Source organism: Lepisma saccharinum, chromosome 12 (genome assembly GCF_977018435.1).
Source record: "Lepisma saccharinum chromosome 12, izLepSacc3.1, whole genome shotgun sequence".
Taxonomy (NCBI): Eukaryota; Metazoa; Arthropoda; class Insecta; order Zygentoma; family Lepismatidae; genus Lepisma; species Lepisma saccharinum.
The window spans coordinates 35,420,370-35,436,085 of record NC_139240.1 but is presented as its reverse complement, the minus strand read 5'-3'; the positions used below and the strand labels follow the sequence as shown (position 1 = coordinate 35,436,085).

The following is a 15,716-nucleotide window of genomic DNA, read 5'->3' as shown; positions in this document are numbered from 1 at the left end:
AACTTCAAGTTATGGTTAGCGTCGTTGACTTGTAATCAAGGTGTCCCGGGTTCGATACCCGGTCGAGGCATACAGTGGGTCGGATTCCACTTTAAGCTGTAGGACCAGTCCTAATAAGCCTTACTGTGCATAAAGTGGACTTAAAACACCAATTCAATCAATCAATTCAAGTTATGGCTAATCAAGTGGAAGTTTCGACTAATCCTAACACAAGCAAAATCTTCAACCTGTCCTGTTCCCGCTGATGTATTTCTCTACACCATCTGAAGTTAGATATTCCCAAGATAATAAGTAAAATAATACGCCCATGAGCGTAATGCTAAATTTCCTCCCCCTCCTACGACCATCCAGCGGACAGGCCTCTCTCTCTCTCTCTCTCCAGCGCGTCACGGGGAAGGTTTGGGGGGAGCAGTTTCGACGAGTTCTCGCGGATGGCTGGACGTGGACACTGTTCCTCCTGCCCTGAAACTAGCGACACTGCTTGTATGCCAGGGTTCCAAATTCGGTGGTGGATCTACAGCAGTTTTCGTTGTATTTTTCTGATACGACACTTCTCAATGAACAATGCCCAGTGTTTGTCAGTACTGTGCATCACGAACCGTATTCTTTTTTTAAAAACGGTAGGAACGAGTCTGTTCAAAACTAGTTGAGTACAAGCAAAATTAACTGAATGAGTCTCATAATCTTCAGAAGAACTGTTTAGTCAAGTTTAGTCAAGTAGACACGATCAGATAATGGCAATATGTAATTATACAATCATACATAAAACAGAAATTAATTTGACTTAAATACGTAAATGAGCATATTCTAAAATTCAGCACAACTGAAATCGGATTATAAGAGATCAGAAAAGAGGAGAGTCATTTCTACATTAAGGTACTTTTCTTTGGTAACGTTGAGCAGGGGCGTTTCTACGTTGGATTCTCTGGAACACTTTGAGAAGGTTTGCTTTTATGTTTTTCATATCTGGGGGCGCATCCTCACTATGCCAGTTGGGAAGGCCGAAAACCAAAGCCGATGAAATGGGTACATGTCGTCGGCCTGTGTCTACAGGTCAGTTGGCAGGCCGATTGCAAGGCGACTAGTAGCCGGTTTACTTCAAAGGAAATCGTGCCGACCTGCAAAGTGTGTGACACGCCGAGTGGTACCGAAGGTGTCTACACAGGTTGAGGTAGGATTAGGTCTTGTTTTTTCAACTTGTGATTATGAAATGGACGAACTCTGAAGTTAAAACATTAATATAAATTTACCGTGATCGTCCTCTGCTGTGTGACTGCAGATTAGAGGACTATAGAACTCGTGGAAATTGCGGTTTCAAGTGGAACTTCTAAAGATTCTAAAGAAGTAGTTGAACCAAAAATTAAGAATTTGCTAAGCCATTTTGCAAGACAATGTAAAAGGGAAAAGGACACCAACAAGCCCGATAGTATTTGACGTACTTCAACTTTAGTTGATTCGATTCGAACAGCGGAACATAGGTACGTGGAACAGATGTATAATTATCAGAACGGTGCCAGCAGAGTCTTGCTGTGTTCCAACTTGTTGTCACTACATTACTGTGCTTCCTCTTGTGCATACACTTTGGACACGATACAACAAACAAAACATTTTGGCAGACGTGGTTAGTTGCCACGCCACGGTTATCTGTTTTTGAGTAATAAAATTGCCAAACCAGCAAACATCCATCGGAGGAATATGGGGATTTCTGGGTGTCGGTTCAGCAGGTTTTGAGTGGTGCAGAAATTTTAATATGTAGTATCAACTGTCGCAGCTCACTTAGGTCTACCACACAGTGCGACTACCCCAGACACCTATCGCTTCAGTGGATCGAATGATCCGAGAAGAGGCGGGCAACAATTGGCTAGGTGGCTGTAGACTTGAGTATCAGTTCATTCATGACGTCCAGCAGTACCACAAAGTTTCCACTATATGGGTACCAAAACAACACACCCCCAAACTGAAGGGACGGCGTTTGTGAAACATTGCTACGACGTTATAAAGCCGGAGATGTTTTTTTTTCTTTCTATATAATACTTAGTCACTGGTGAATGCTGGGGCCATTACTTCCAGACAGACCAATGGAGTCAGCAAGAAGTGGAGGCATTCATCATCGCCGAAACCAAAGAAATTCCGCACTGGTATGTCTGCCTGCAAAGTGATGTCCAATCCGGTACATTACATGAACATACGATACTATTTTAACAGCGAGTCATATTGTCTTGTGCTTGAGAACCACTTGAAACCTCAATGAGGTCAAAACGTCGCGGTTTGCACAGTTCTGGCGTGATCTTGCAGCAAGAAAATGCGAGGTCACACAGCTCATGCAACAGCATAAACAAACTAAGGAACTTGGTTTGGAGTGTCTACCACATCATGCATATTCACATGACCAAAGTTCGGGGGATTATCATGCGTTTGGTCCCCTTAAGGAGGTACTGTGTGTCACGAAGTTCCGCACTAACAATGAGGCGAAAGCTTTGGTGCATGTGTTAAATTTACTTTTTGACTCCCCTGTATAAAACAAACAAAACAAAACGTTTGAACATTTAACTTTTTTCGACATAGTCACCAAGGTAATCCAAGCTCTTTTCGAATCGTATGACCAGTTTTTCGATTCCTATTGTGTAAAAATGTCTTGCAATTTCATTTGAGTTGATTTTTGTGCTCATCGGTTAAGAAGCGCGGCACCCAGTGAGAGCACAGTTTACGATATACCCAACTGGTTGTGAATCAGCATAGACACACCATAGTAGGACATGTTCAGTTCACTTGCAGTCTTGTGTCGCCCCTGTCAACACATGCTTTTTCAGGCACTAAACTATTCAATCTGTATTATATTAATCTATGTTGAAATCTTTTCTTTAAAAATGTGTTATTGTTAATGGGTAATGAATTGTTTAACTTAAATGTTGAAACTATAGAAATGTTAAACAACTATGTAATAACCATGGTAAATTGTAAACAACAATATGATATAAAAGAGCTAGACTTTTGCGAGTCTGCGGGACATTCTCCTGGTTGCCGAAAGGTTGATGATTCAGGGGACGTTGGGGAATATCTTGCTTCAATCTTCGGATTGGTTGGTGTACTTGTACTCCATATTTGGCGGATATTCACAAACCCAACTCTGAATAAGGTGTTCTCCTGCATCATCAAAAGACCAGGGTTATAAACTTCGGTATATCTAATAGGTCCAGGCCTACAAGTTATACCGGGTGAATTGTCTGTTTGAAAAAGTGTTTGTATAACATCGCAAGTTAAATAAATCTTCGAGTAAAGGATCTTAAGGATCTTTCATTTCAACCTTGCATAGGTGATAATTAAAAATAAATCCTGCACCACAGACCACGCAAGGGCTTGGTCCTACTAACCCTTAGAAGCCATTGAGAAGTCCGATAAAAGGGTTGTAACCGGACTGACATAAAGCCCTAAAAGGCAGAAGGTGCGTGTCAGTGATTTTTGGCGACCGTGACCAGGACCATCGAAGCAACCACCTGTGGATCTTCGTGGCCCAGCAGAAGAAGAAGAAGCCTGTTCCAGAAACTGAAGCAGAAGCCTGTTCCAGAAACAGAAGAAGAAGCCTGTTCCAGAAACGGAAGCAGAAGCCTGTTCCAGAAACGGAAGCAGAAGCCTGTTCCAGAAACGGAAGCAGAAGCCTATTCCAGAAACAGAAGAAGCAAAGATGATAGGTTCCCAGAGACCTTTGACCAGGCAACAAAAGGAGAGGCTCGTTTGCTGTACGAGCGAAGAAAAGAAGGAGGAAACCTTATTACCATGCTCCGGCTGCAACAGATACGTTCATGAAAGCTGCGCACATAAAACCCCAGGATCTGACGTAGCAGCGGAGGTAGAAGTTAAATGTAGACAGTGCGTGGAAAAACAAGTTACGCCAACCCCAACAGATGATAGTTGGAGGGAAATGATGATCTCCTTTATGACTGATTTTAAGAAAGAGAAAGAAGCAGAAAAAGAGCAAAGATTAAAAGAAAAAGAAGCAGAAAAAGAGCAAAGATTAAAAGAGAAAGAAGCAGAAAAAGAGCAAAGATTAAAAGAAAGGGAAGCAGAAAAAGAGCAGAGATTAAAAGAAAAGGAAGAAGAAAAAGAGCAAAGATTAAAAGACAAGAAAGAAGATGATCAGAAATTCGCACGTTTGATCGAGAAGCTAGAAGAACGTGAAGCTGAACAGGGTATGCGAAGACAAATAGAGAAAGAAGCAGAGAGAGAGCAAAGATTAAAAGAAAAGGAAGAAGAAAAAGAGCAAAGATTAAAGGACAAGGAAGAAAATGACCAAAAGTTCGCACGTTTGATTGAAACCTTGGGTGAAAGAGATGCTGAACAGAAAGCAGAAAGAGAAAGAGAACGAGAAATGAGTGACCAAAAGTTTGCACGTTTGATTGAAACCTTGGGTGAAAGAGATACTGAACAGAAAGCAGAAAGAGAAAGGGAACGAGAAATGAGTAAGGAGATGTTTGAAGATTTTAAAGTAAATCTAGGAAAAGAAATATCCGAAGCGATAGCTGAAATCAGAAAAGAGAGAGACGAAAAATATGAAGAACTAGTGGAAAGAAGGAGAGAAGATCGGCAGATAGATGATGACCGTTTTAAACAGCTACAAGAAGGCTTGAACCAAGAAATAACTGAGCTGAAGGAAAGTCAAAAGGAAATGTCCGTAAATTTGGAAGGTGAAATAAGAAAAATGAAAGAGGTCCAAACACAACAAGTTGAAATTATAAAAACGTTAACCTCAAAGTTGGAAACCTTACAACTAGGCAAGGAGAATAGGAATGAAGAGATGGAAACTCTGCCAAAGAAGATATGTGTAAGAACCTCTTGCTCCTCACGTTCTTCCAGTTCCGAATCTCCCGAACATTCTGAACCATGCCAAAGAAAGAAACGAAAAAGGAGTGGCGGAATGAGACGAACTAGAGATTACGCTACGGAAAAAATGGTAGAAGATAATTCCTACTTAAACCATTCATCCAATCGGATTCTCCGAATGTCTGACGTCAATTCCCTCACCAAGTTTAATGGAGAAATAAATTCAGTATCTGCTGAGAGGTACCTGGAAGAAATAAATACTTATATGGATTTAATGAAAATGCCCATGATGTACCGACTAAAGGTCCTTCCATCGCTAATGGTGGGTAAAGCCAGGGCTTGGTTTATGGCAAACGGAAAAAGATGGAAAACCTTTGAACATTTCCGCTCTGCATTTAAGAAGCAATATGCATCGCCTGAAGCAAAACAGAGGGAAATGAATACCCTGAGGAATAAACATTATAGCAAAGGTGCAGGGTTATCATTGGAAGAATATTGCTGGGAGGTATATGCAGCATACTGCAATCTGACAGAAACCATCAACCAATCAGAAGTGCTGAACTTAATCATTGGCCAATTACCTTCACGAGTGCGACAACTGGTACTAACTCGAGATCCCGCCAACATAGACCAACTCACGAATTTCCTGGGAAAGTTCGAAGCGTCTGAACAAATGGAAGGATGGAAAGCCGATCACCAACGAACTGATGAACGACGAAATCCTCAACCTCGTATAAGGAATCTAGAGCTATCCCGGAGGAATGGAGAAGAAGATAAGAGGCCCACACCGATCAACCAAAGGTTTAATGGTAATCTCAGATTCCAAAGGAAGGATTCCAATAGAAGGACATTCTGGAACAAGAACCAGAATCAAAGAAACTGGAACCAGTCTCGTAAGAAAGAATGTGGAATACAGACTGACGAAATTCCAGAAGACTGTGCTTTAAACCCTAGAGCACCTGTATGGGAAATTCCCTCCGCTATTAAAGCTCCTTCTTGGGATATTCCCTCTACCAGTCGAGCAAATTTAAACCAGAGGCCGTTGTAGATGAAGCTCTCCCTTCTACAACGCGACACAATCTTGATGTTTGTGAGAGCGAAGAAAACAAGCTAATGACTAATGAAAATTTAGATGTTTTATACCTAGATGTAAATTCTTGTCCAAATTCTGAAGAAGATAATTTGTTTAATGTTTTCGAAGTAACTGGAAATTGCAGCAAGAAGCCGGAAATTCTAATAGAAGTTTTAGGATTAGAAATAAGATGTACCTTGGATACGGGAAGCGAGTGCACTGTCATGAATTATAATGTTTGGGAAAGGCTCCGAGAGAGATTACCAGGCTTGAAATTGCAAAGATGCCCAGGAATAAGGTTAAAGGATTTTGTTGGACATGAGAGGTCCCGAATTGTGGGATACCGAACCATTCTTTTTGAGATTGCAGGGCACACTTTTGAAGACCAAGTCTATGTGGTAAAGAATTTAGAGGCCGATTTGTTATTCGGATATCCTTTCTTCAAAAGATACAAAGTCAATTTAGATGCAGGTGCAAACAAATTATATCTAACGGTAAAGGGACAAGTCGTGGAAGAAACTTTGATTCCAGGTAGTCATGGAAATAGTGTTGAAGCAATGGATGATAAGACTTCGTATGTAAAACTATTAGTGACGGAGAAGGAATCTCAGTTAAACAAGTGGTCCGCATCCGAGGAAGATATAAAGAAGAAAGCATTTGCTCCAGAATTGTTAAATCAAAAGGAGAAGGAGAAGCTATTTCGAATATTAACTAGGTATCGCCCTATATTCTCTGACAAACCAGGACTTGCAAAAAACCATACCTGCGAAATTTTGTTAAGCACCAACCAACCAGTGTTTTCCTTACCTTATCCTATTCCGATGTCGAAACGTGAAAAATTAGAAGAAGAGTTAAAAAAATGGAATGAATGGGGAGTAATTCGAAATTGTAACTCTCCTTACATGAATCCAATGCTAGTGGTGGACAAACCCGACGGATCAGTAAGACCCTGCATTGACTTCAGGAAATTAAATAAAACAATTATAGTTCCTAAAAGTACGGTGCCGCGACTTCAAGAAGCTCTACAAAAGTTTCAGGGTAAAAAATATTTTTCGTGCTTTGACCTGGCTTCAGGTTACCTTCAAGTTCCTATTAAACCAGAGCACCAGAAGTTCACCGCCTTCTCCTACAAAGGTCGAGCGTGGTGTTTTACCAGGATGCCATTCGGATTATCGAACGCTGTAGCCATTTTTATGCACACGATGCATAGCCTTTTTGAGCCTTGGACAGAAGACTTTCTCACTGTCTATATAGACGATCTTCTCATTTTTGACGCAACTCTAGAAGAACATTTTCAGCACATACAATTCGTATTAGAAAAGTTGCAGAGTGAAGGATTCACTATAAAGTTAAAAAAATGTGAATTTATCAAACCAGAGATAAAATACTTAGGCCATCTTGTGTCAGGAAAGTGCATCAGGATAGATCCCAAAAGGGATGAAGCCATCTTAAAATTTCCACGTCCAAAAACGAGGAAACATCTGCAACAATTTCTAGGTTTAGTTAACTGGCGACGTAGGTTTGTAAGAGACCTAGCATCAAAAACTGCCGTTCTAGAAGAACTACTAGAAAAGGGTAGCCAATGGGAATGGGACAACCTAAAAGAAAGAGCTTTTCAGTCACTAAAGCATGAGTTAGTAAAACTTCCTGCATTAGCTCAACCAGACTTCCAACAGCCATTCCAGCTGATGTGCGATGCCTCTGGCATTGGGCTAGGTTCAATATTGTTCCAAGAACAAACGGAACAAAAGGGAAACTTAGAAGATATTAGTATAATTCAATATGCCAGCAGAAAGTTAAAACCAGCAGAGAAAAATTACACAACCCAAGAGATAGAATGCCTAGCCATCATATTTGGGATTGAACATTTTAAAGTATACCTTTACGGCACAAAGTTTAGGATCTATTCTGACCACAAAAATCTGGTATGGCTGGAGAACAGTAGAAATTGGAATGCTCGATTAACACGGTGGGCTTTAAAATTGCAACAATATGAATATGAGATAATCTACATCCAGGGGCAAAACAATGGGATAGCAGATGTTCTTAGCCGATATCCTGTTCCTGAAGATCAGCCTACCGAACTAACTCGAGAGGGCCAGACTTATAATGTATGGAGTCTTATAAAACCTTTGGAGGAACTAGAACTAGACAAATGGAAAAGGGAACAACAGGAAGATCCATTTTGTAAACTTAAGCTAGAGGAGGTCCGAAGTAACAATGGAAGCTCAACCAAGTATAACTTACATTACGACTTACTGTTCTTCCAAGGAAAGAGTGGACGGAAGTTTAAAAGATTAGTAGTGCCTGCCCAGCTAAAAGGAGAAGTACTAAGGTCCGAACATGATGATACTGGACATTTTGGTTTCAACAAAACTTACAAGAAGATTAAAGATAGGTTCTTTTGGGAAAACATGAAAATGGAAATAGCCCAGTATATACGAGAATGCTTAACTTGTTCTAAAAACAAACCGGATAAAAAAGGCCTATCCAAACAAAAATTAACCACCACAAATCGAAAGCCTCATGAAGTATTATCCATTGATTTGATCGGAAAACTACCAAAATCCTCTTACTATTACTATCTGCTCACTATGATAGATGTCGGAAGTAGGTTCATGATGGCATATCCACTACGTACAGCTAGCACCAGGGAAATAATAAGTAAATTAGAAAACGGATACTTACTTCATTGTCCTAAGCCGGAGTATATACTGTCAGATCGAGGAAGTCAATTCACCTCGAAGAAATGGTATGAGTTTGCAAAAAAACACTCGCTTGTAGCAGTTCACACCACTCCTTATCACCCTGCGGGCAACATTGTGGAAAGAACGAATCAGGAGATAGTTAGGTTAATTAGGACCTTTTGTCATAATTCCCATCAGGATTGGCACAAATTTATATCAAAAATCTGTTGGATATTGAATTGCTCTGTGTCAGGAGAAACTGGGTATGCTCCCTTAGAGCTTTTCTACAATAAACCGGTGCAGATTAGTATTTTGAAACAAATAAATTGGCCACAAAACGATGGTTTTCAAGATCTACCGTGGAAGGATAAACTTTTCCATGCTCAGGCTAATAATCTTCGAAGAAAGGAACAAAGACTACAAAAGAGCAATCCTAGGGCCTATGAGTTACTTAAAGGGGACTTGGTGCTAAAAAAGTCACACAAGCTGAGTTCCGCTAAAGATAATGTTATTTCCAAATTTTTCGAATGTTTTACTGGACCATTTATAGTGAAAGAGATCAGAAACAATGCCGCGGAATTGCTAAACCCATGGACTCAAGAAGATTCGGGGAAGGAAAATTTCCAAAATTTAAAAAAGATAAATTGCACTCCTGAGAGGAAATCGGAACTACTGAGATTATGGAAACCATAGCCATGGTAAAGAAGATGTTTAAAAAACAAAAATAAATAACGTAAACTTGTATTTCTTTTTGTTTTTCTTGTTGGGGAACGCTATGTGTCGCCCCTGTCAACACATGCTTTTTCAGGCACTAAACTATTCAATCTGTATTATATTAATCTATGTTGAAATCTTTTCTTTAAAAATGTGTTATTGTTAATGGGTAATGAATTGTTTAACTTAAATGTTGAAACTATAGAAATGTTAAACAACTATGTAATAACCATGGTAAATTGTAAACAACAATATGATATAAAAGAGCTAGACTTTTGCGAGTCTGCGGGACATTCTCCTGGTTGCCGAAAGGTTGATGATTCAGGGGACGTTGGGGAATATCTTGCTTCAATCTTCGGATTGGTTGGTGTACTTGTACTCCATATTTGGCGGATATTCACAAACCCAACTCTGAATAAGGTGTTCTCCTGCATCATCAAAAGACCAGGGTTATAAACTTCGGTATATCTAATAGGTCCAGGCCTACAAGTTATACCGGGTGAATTGTCTGTTTGAAAAAGTGTTTGTATAACATCGCAAGTTAAATAAATCTTCGAGTAAAGGATCTTAAGGATCTTTCATTTCAACCTTGCATAGGTGATAATTAAAAATAAATCCTGCACCACAGACCACGCAAGGGCTTGGTCCTACTAACCCTTAGAAGCCATTGAGAAGTCCGATAAAAGGGTTGTAACCGGACTGACATAAAGCCCTAAAAGGCAGAAGGTGCGTGTCAGTCTCTTTAATTTTCATGTGGCGATTGCAAAAATCATTGCATTCACATGCTCCGTGTTGTCGATAGTGTTCACAGTTGCAGGCCACCCGACACACTGTTCGTCGTTCACGTTCATTCTTTCCTCTTCGAACATCTGGCACCATTCCTCGATCATGGGGTGTTATATATATATTGCATTCTCACCACACACCTCGACAATGAATTTCTCTCCGATTTTGCCTTTGTGCCTATAAAAATCGGACGACAGAGGACACCTGAATGTTGGACGCATCCTCAATACGACGTACTATACTCGCATACTAAACCAGCTCCAGCACAGCTGCTTCGGGGGAAGATGGGAAAGCAAGAAAACAGTGCTGCCACCAAGTGTGATTATTTTCTCTCTCTTAGTAAGGAACACACACGGCTCGGGTGTAACTTATTATTTGATTTGCCCACGTAGTTGGGCTTGTAAATGTTTCAGAGGGAAGGAAACCGTTGGAACATATCTGCGATGGATTTTTTTAAAAGTGAAACAAACTCTTCTTTTTAAGAATTGCACGTGTGCTTGAGATATGAGGACTGATATTTTAACTGACACAGCTATGATAAGGGTTTAAAATAATCAGTGTGTGGGCTATGGTTTGGTGGCTTGCCAAAGATGACTAAATCCTTCCTTTCATTTCCCGTTGAGTTGTACGATATGGATCAACTACAAATGGGATAAATTAAAATGATAGAGTAACTCTGAAAGCAGCTTAAATTCTGGCCGTGTCTAAAAGGTGCAACATCGTACTTGAAGCGAATGTCCTTCGAGAATGGTCTCGCAGTTCAGTCTCGAAATCTTGGAGAATGGGAGCGGCAATCTTTCGAATTGCACTTAGACTGCAGCGCCAAATACAATCAGTAGATAAAACTAAGAACACGTTGTTTTCCCCGCACTTGGTTTTCACCACATAAATCATAGCATTTTAAAAAGTTCTTAAACGTTCATTTCCACAAATTAGAAGAACTACAACTAACATCTGGTTGACTTTCGATTACCACGATGCATTTTGGACCTTTCGGACAGAACCTAAGGCTTTGCGTATCTCGCTGCCGCCGTTTTGAACCGAACGCTCACCTGTACAAGAGAGCAGCCTGCAGTGCACTGCGCACATCCCACCCTGTATCGTTTGTGTCCCTCCCCTCTTCGCGTGAACTGCACGCGCACCTGCACTGCGCACATCCCACCCTGTATCGTTTGTCCCCTCCCCTCCTCGCGTGAACTGCACGCGCACCTGTACTGCGCACATCACGCCCTCTATCGTTTCTCCCCCTCCCCTCCTCCTCGCGTCAGATCTTAGTACCAGAAGCTCACGCCAGGTGGCTCTGCTGACATAGAACTGAAAATTACGTCAGTTGTTCGCTGTGGAGCGAGTGCAGTCAGCTGATGCAGGTTGTTGAACTAAGCATATCTGCTGTTTCTTGGTCAAGGTCAGTCGCGTAAACAAATCGCACGTGCTTGGCAGTAAATCTTGTTTGTTTCCTTAACTTGGTCCCGTTTTCTTCCACAATTATCGGGGTGTAAGGGGTGACCTTCCGCGTGGTACACCTAATTGTCAACCTCACTTCCACGTAGTACACCCTGGACTGTATTTTGCAGACGGACGAGGCTCTGGCGAGGGAAAACAGTTGGTATGAAGATGAGGATGAAATAATAGTCTATGTACGAAAATCATGAGTGATCCGGTCGTGAGTGGGGGTGATGTGTTCATCATCACACCCCTGACCGCCTTTACCCTCCAGGGTTTCCCCCAGGTACCCATGTTATTTGGCACTGGGTGGGCGCCGGGGTCGCTTCCAACGTTAGAAAAGTTTCTGGATTTGAACCTGCCGGGGATGGAACCATCAAATTTAATGAAGGGAGGCTAAAATACTCCCATATTGGCACCATTTTCCTGGGATATGTGTAAAGTAGAAATCAGGAATGTTTCTCAGTTCCGACATTTTCCTATTTTGCTTTCCGGGATTATGAAAGTAACATTGAGGATTTTTTAAAATTGTAATCGTGTTACTGATTGTCGGCATTTTTCTTAATATCACTGAGAATGAGAAAGTTTTGAAGGTACATACATTCACTCATCACTATCTGCATGGTGTAAGAAATATATTCCCGACACTCCACGGTTTCGTATGTACGCAGTCTAAATGCATCCTGATACTAGCGTAAGCAGGATTTTCTTTTCGGAGGGGCTTGGAATTGTAAAGGTGGACAGTGCGTAGCTGTATTCAGTGGCGTGCCCAGGATGTTCGAAAGAGGGGTATGTATACTTTTTCTTGGTAGTCAGCCCTCATTTTGCCATATTTTCGTACCTTTGACCAGGGGCGGCGCGTGCCTTTTCAGTCAGGCAGGGCACATTTTTCTTTTGGGTGGGGAGGGGGGGCAGTTTACCTCTATATTCCTCTTTAAGGTTTTTGAGGGGAGTTCCTTGATATGGAGTAAGTAAATTGTTCGAACAATTTGGAATAAAATTAACATTCTGATCAAGATATCTCTCCAAAGAGCATTAAATACTCACTACGTAGGAATACGAAAAATCAGCAACATATGGAACAAAAATACATGAATAAAAAAAAACCTCGAATACTAACGTCGCTTGCAGTAACTAAACTTTGGGTAGATACTGGAATGATTATGAAAATGTTACACTGCAGTTTCTCTTCCATTGTCAATGAATTGAAAGGCGTAGATATTAAAGTTTCTACATGATTCAATGTCATATTCACCAAGTATCCACTAATATCAATGACTAAGTAGGAAGATGATGCAGCGTTAAGTTCAGTTACAACACTTTACATTGGCCATGTACCCCAAAAAGTTCGTTTATACTTACGAAGATATTCTGCATGTCAAGTTGCTGGAACACAGACACAATTACACAAATAAATAAACGCGTACAGTAACTATAAACTCGCGAAAAACGAATTATTTCATAAGCGACCAATACGCACAGACGAAACGCAACGCAAACTCACACACTAACTCAAATCCAAATCCGTATTACAATGGGAAGAAAGGAGGATCTTTTTGAAAATACGAGGGACTAGTTTGAGCAATAAAAAGTGTTGTCAACTTTTCAGGTCGCCGGAACAAGCGCGAAGAAAAGCATTCGAGGGATTTTTTTTTATCTTATTGCTGCAGGCTGGAAGAACGAATGAACTGCCTGCCAAGCGTTGGAAACACTGAACGGTGAACGAGGGAAACATGAATGGACAGGGCACCTCCTTAACTGCCCAGAGACGGCTACGAATTTTGCGCGTTTCCATTGTGAGGGACCGTCCCTTGCCTATGCTGTAAATGTTTGGGTCAGTCAGTGACGTCACGTCTCCGGGGCAGAGCCGAGATTGAACTCTCTCCAACAGGACGGAGAAATATATTAACCTCGCACAGGGTGCATACCCTGTAAGTCTGGTTGCAGCAACGTAGGGGTTGAGGGAAAAAAACAAAAAAAATATTTACACGTATATACCGATCGTCTCTTCAGATGAACTTTTTATGTTAAAATTGTTGTGGGGCAGTGCCCTAGTTGCCCTTTATGTAGCATCGCCACTGCCTTTGACGTTCTTTTTTTTTTTTAGGAATACTGGGACAAAGGCAGGGTTATAACCCCATCAACCCCCCCCCCTTGGGCACGCCACTGGCTGTATTATAAGGAAAGCGGGATGAACGCACAATAAAATATTTCGTAATTATAGTTTTTAACCTTCGTTTTAAAAGTTGTTTGGCTAATCGCGAAGATAAGGATGAGTGATGATATGATGAAATTGATGAAGGATCACACAAAGAACGCCCATGCCAAGGCTGGGATTCGCCCCGGGACCTCTAGCGGCGTAGCGCGATGCGCTAACCACTCCGCCATGGAGCCCGACTGCTTTTATTTTTAATTGGGAATGTTGTAGCCCCGTCAGCTCCCCGCTGCATACGCCAGTGCATCCCGACGTACATTTGTCGTAATCGTAATAAAGTATGAATTCTAAATTATATGTCATATTTTAAAGGAAAAGTGATATAAAACAAATGCACGTTGACTTAGCGACAATTATAGGCTACTTGTAATAAATATGGAAGTAAATTCAACAATTTTCATTATTATTATTTAATCAATTTCGTAATAATAACCATATTTTGAATGAGTACGTATGTAAGAAGACGCGACATTTACAATCTATATTTCAGAAAGACATATCATTACACTTATCTCAAATGGAAACATTCCTCAACTAATCTTTCTCTTTCTCGTGCAGAAAAATAGTACCGAAAAAGTCCTTTGCGATTGCGAATCAGGTGTTCGTAGTAAACAACGACGACCTGGCAACCTCGCAAGGTCACCTAGAGGTCAAAGCGCAGTTGCTACCCTGGTAAAGAGTAAAAATTTCACCCAAGGGCAACAGGCGACATGCTTGTTCGGAGTAAACTTTCGAGTCACTCCTAAAATAGCAACTGTAGCTTTCGATCTCGTTACACTTATACTTTGTACAGCGATTTATCAAAACATTCCCACTAGAAATTTCCACAAGTCTCGAATCATGGTCATTATTAGGCTCTATGGACTCCCCCTTCCCAGTGGAAAATTTTGCATGAATAGTCAACACACCCCTGGTCTTGATCAGAGACTTGATGAACTTCAGGGGACCCCGCAGCAAGATAAAATTAATTGTTTTCGTACGATTTATAAAGAGCTTGCAGGAAGCTGGTGTTTCCAATTAAGCAACTAATCTATTTTTTCTGGTTCACGTGGGCATGGGGTGTTTATTGTACGTCCCTTCATCAATTTCATCATATCATAACTCATTCTCATCTTGGCGATTAGCCAAAAGTGGCATAAATGTGAAGTAAAATAAACTAAATAAATCAATTCATTATTCTTTCTTATCGAACACTGACTCAATCAGTCATGTTTTTTTTTTTTTTTTTCACATGGTGTAATTGTTAAATGATGCCATAGCCTTCTACAGGCACGGGCACTTCTGGGTTGTAGCAATACCATTGACATTCAACTGAATCGTTACAACTCAGAAGTGTCCATAGCTCTACATTGTTCAATGTTAGGAAGGCAGATGTAGAAGTTGAGCTCCACACATTCTCTAACTCGCATAGAGTTATGGTGTCATCAGTACCTCATCCCGGTCGCCTTGATTCCCCTCCTTCCGCATGTGTCCGGGGCGCCCCAAATATTCTTCTTCCGAGACTCGAATCCTACAACTGGACACTGGGATAACCACGCCTCCTTTTTTTTATTTCAGATTAGACACCCTCCATTACTATTCAACGTTCTTTAATTCGCCCTCAGCCGACCTCCGTGGGGGGAGTGGATAGCACAGCGCGCTACGACGCCAGGGGTACTCGGTTCGAATCCCGCCCTGGGCATGGTGTTACATCATCAATTACATCATATTATCAATCATCCTTCTCCTCACTACAAAGCACACGCAAAGAAAGACAAAATGTTTCGAGATTTTCTCGATACAATGTTGTTGCACAAAAAATCATTGAAAACTGGTGGGGGAGAATGATCTTAATCTACAAACCCCCTCTCCACACAAACATACATTTAATTATATGATATACATATTTATAATGTTATTAAAATTTAATTACTAAAATAAAAATCTATTATTATTATTAATTACATAGAAAGAAATTAATTTGTTACTTTTATATATATAT

At 40.8% G+C, this 15,716-nt stretch overlaps 1 protein-coding gene across 3 annotated transcripts in view; it reads left to right on the top strand.

Moving 5' to 3' along the window:
* LOC145995971 (uncharacterized) overlaps positions 1 to 15,716 on the top strand; it is a 133,608-nt gene that overhangs the window by 43,615 nt on the left and 74,277 nt on the right. The gene's annotated exons all lie outside the window — the stretch shown is intronic.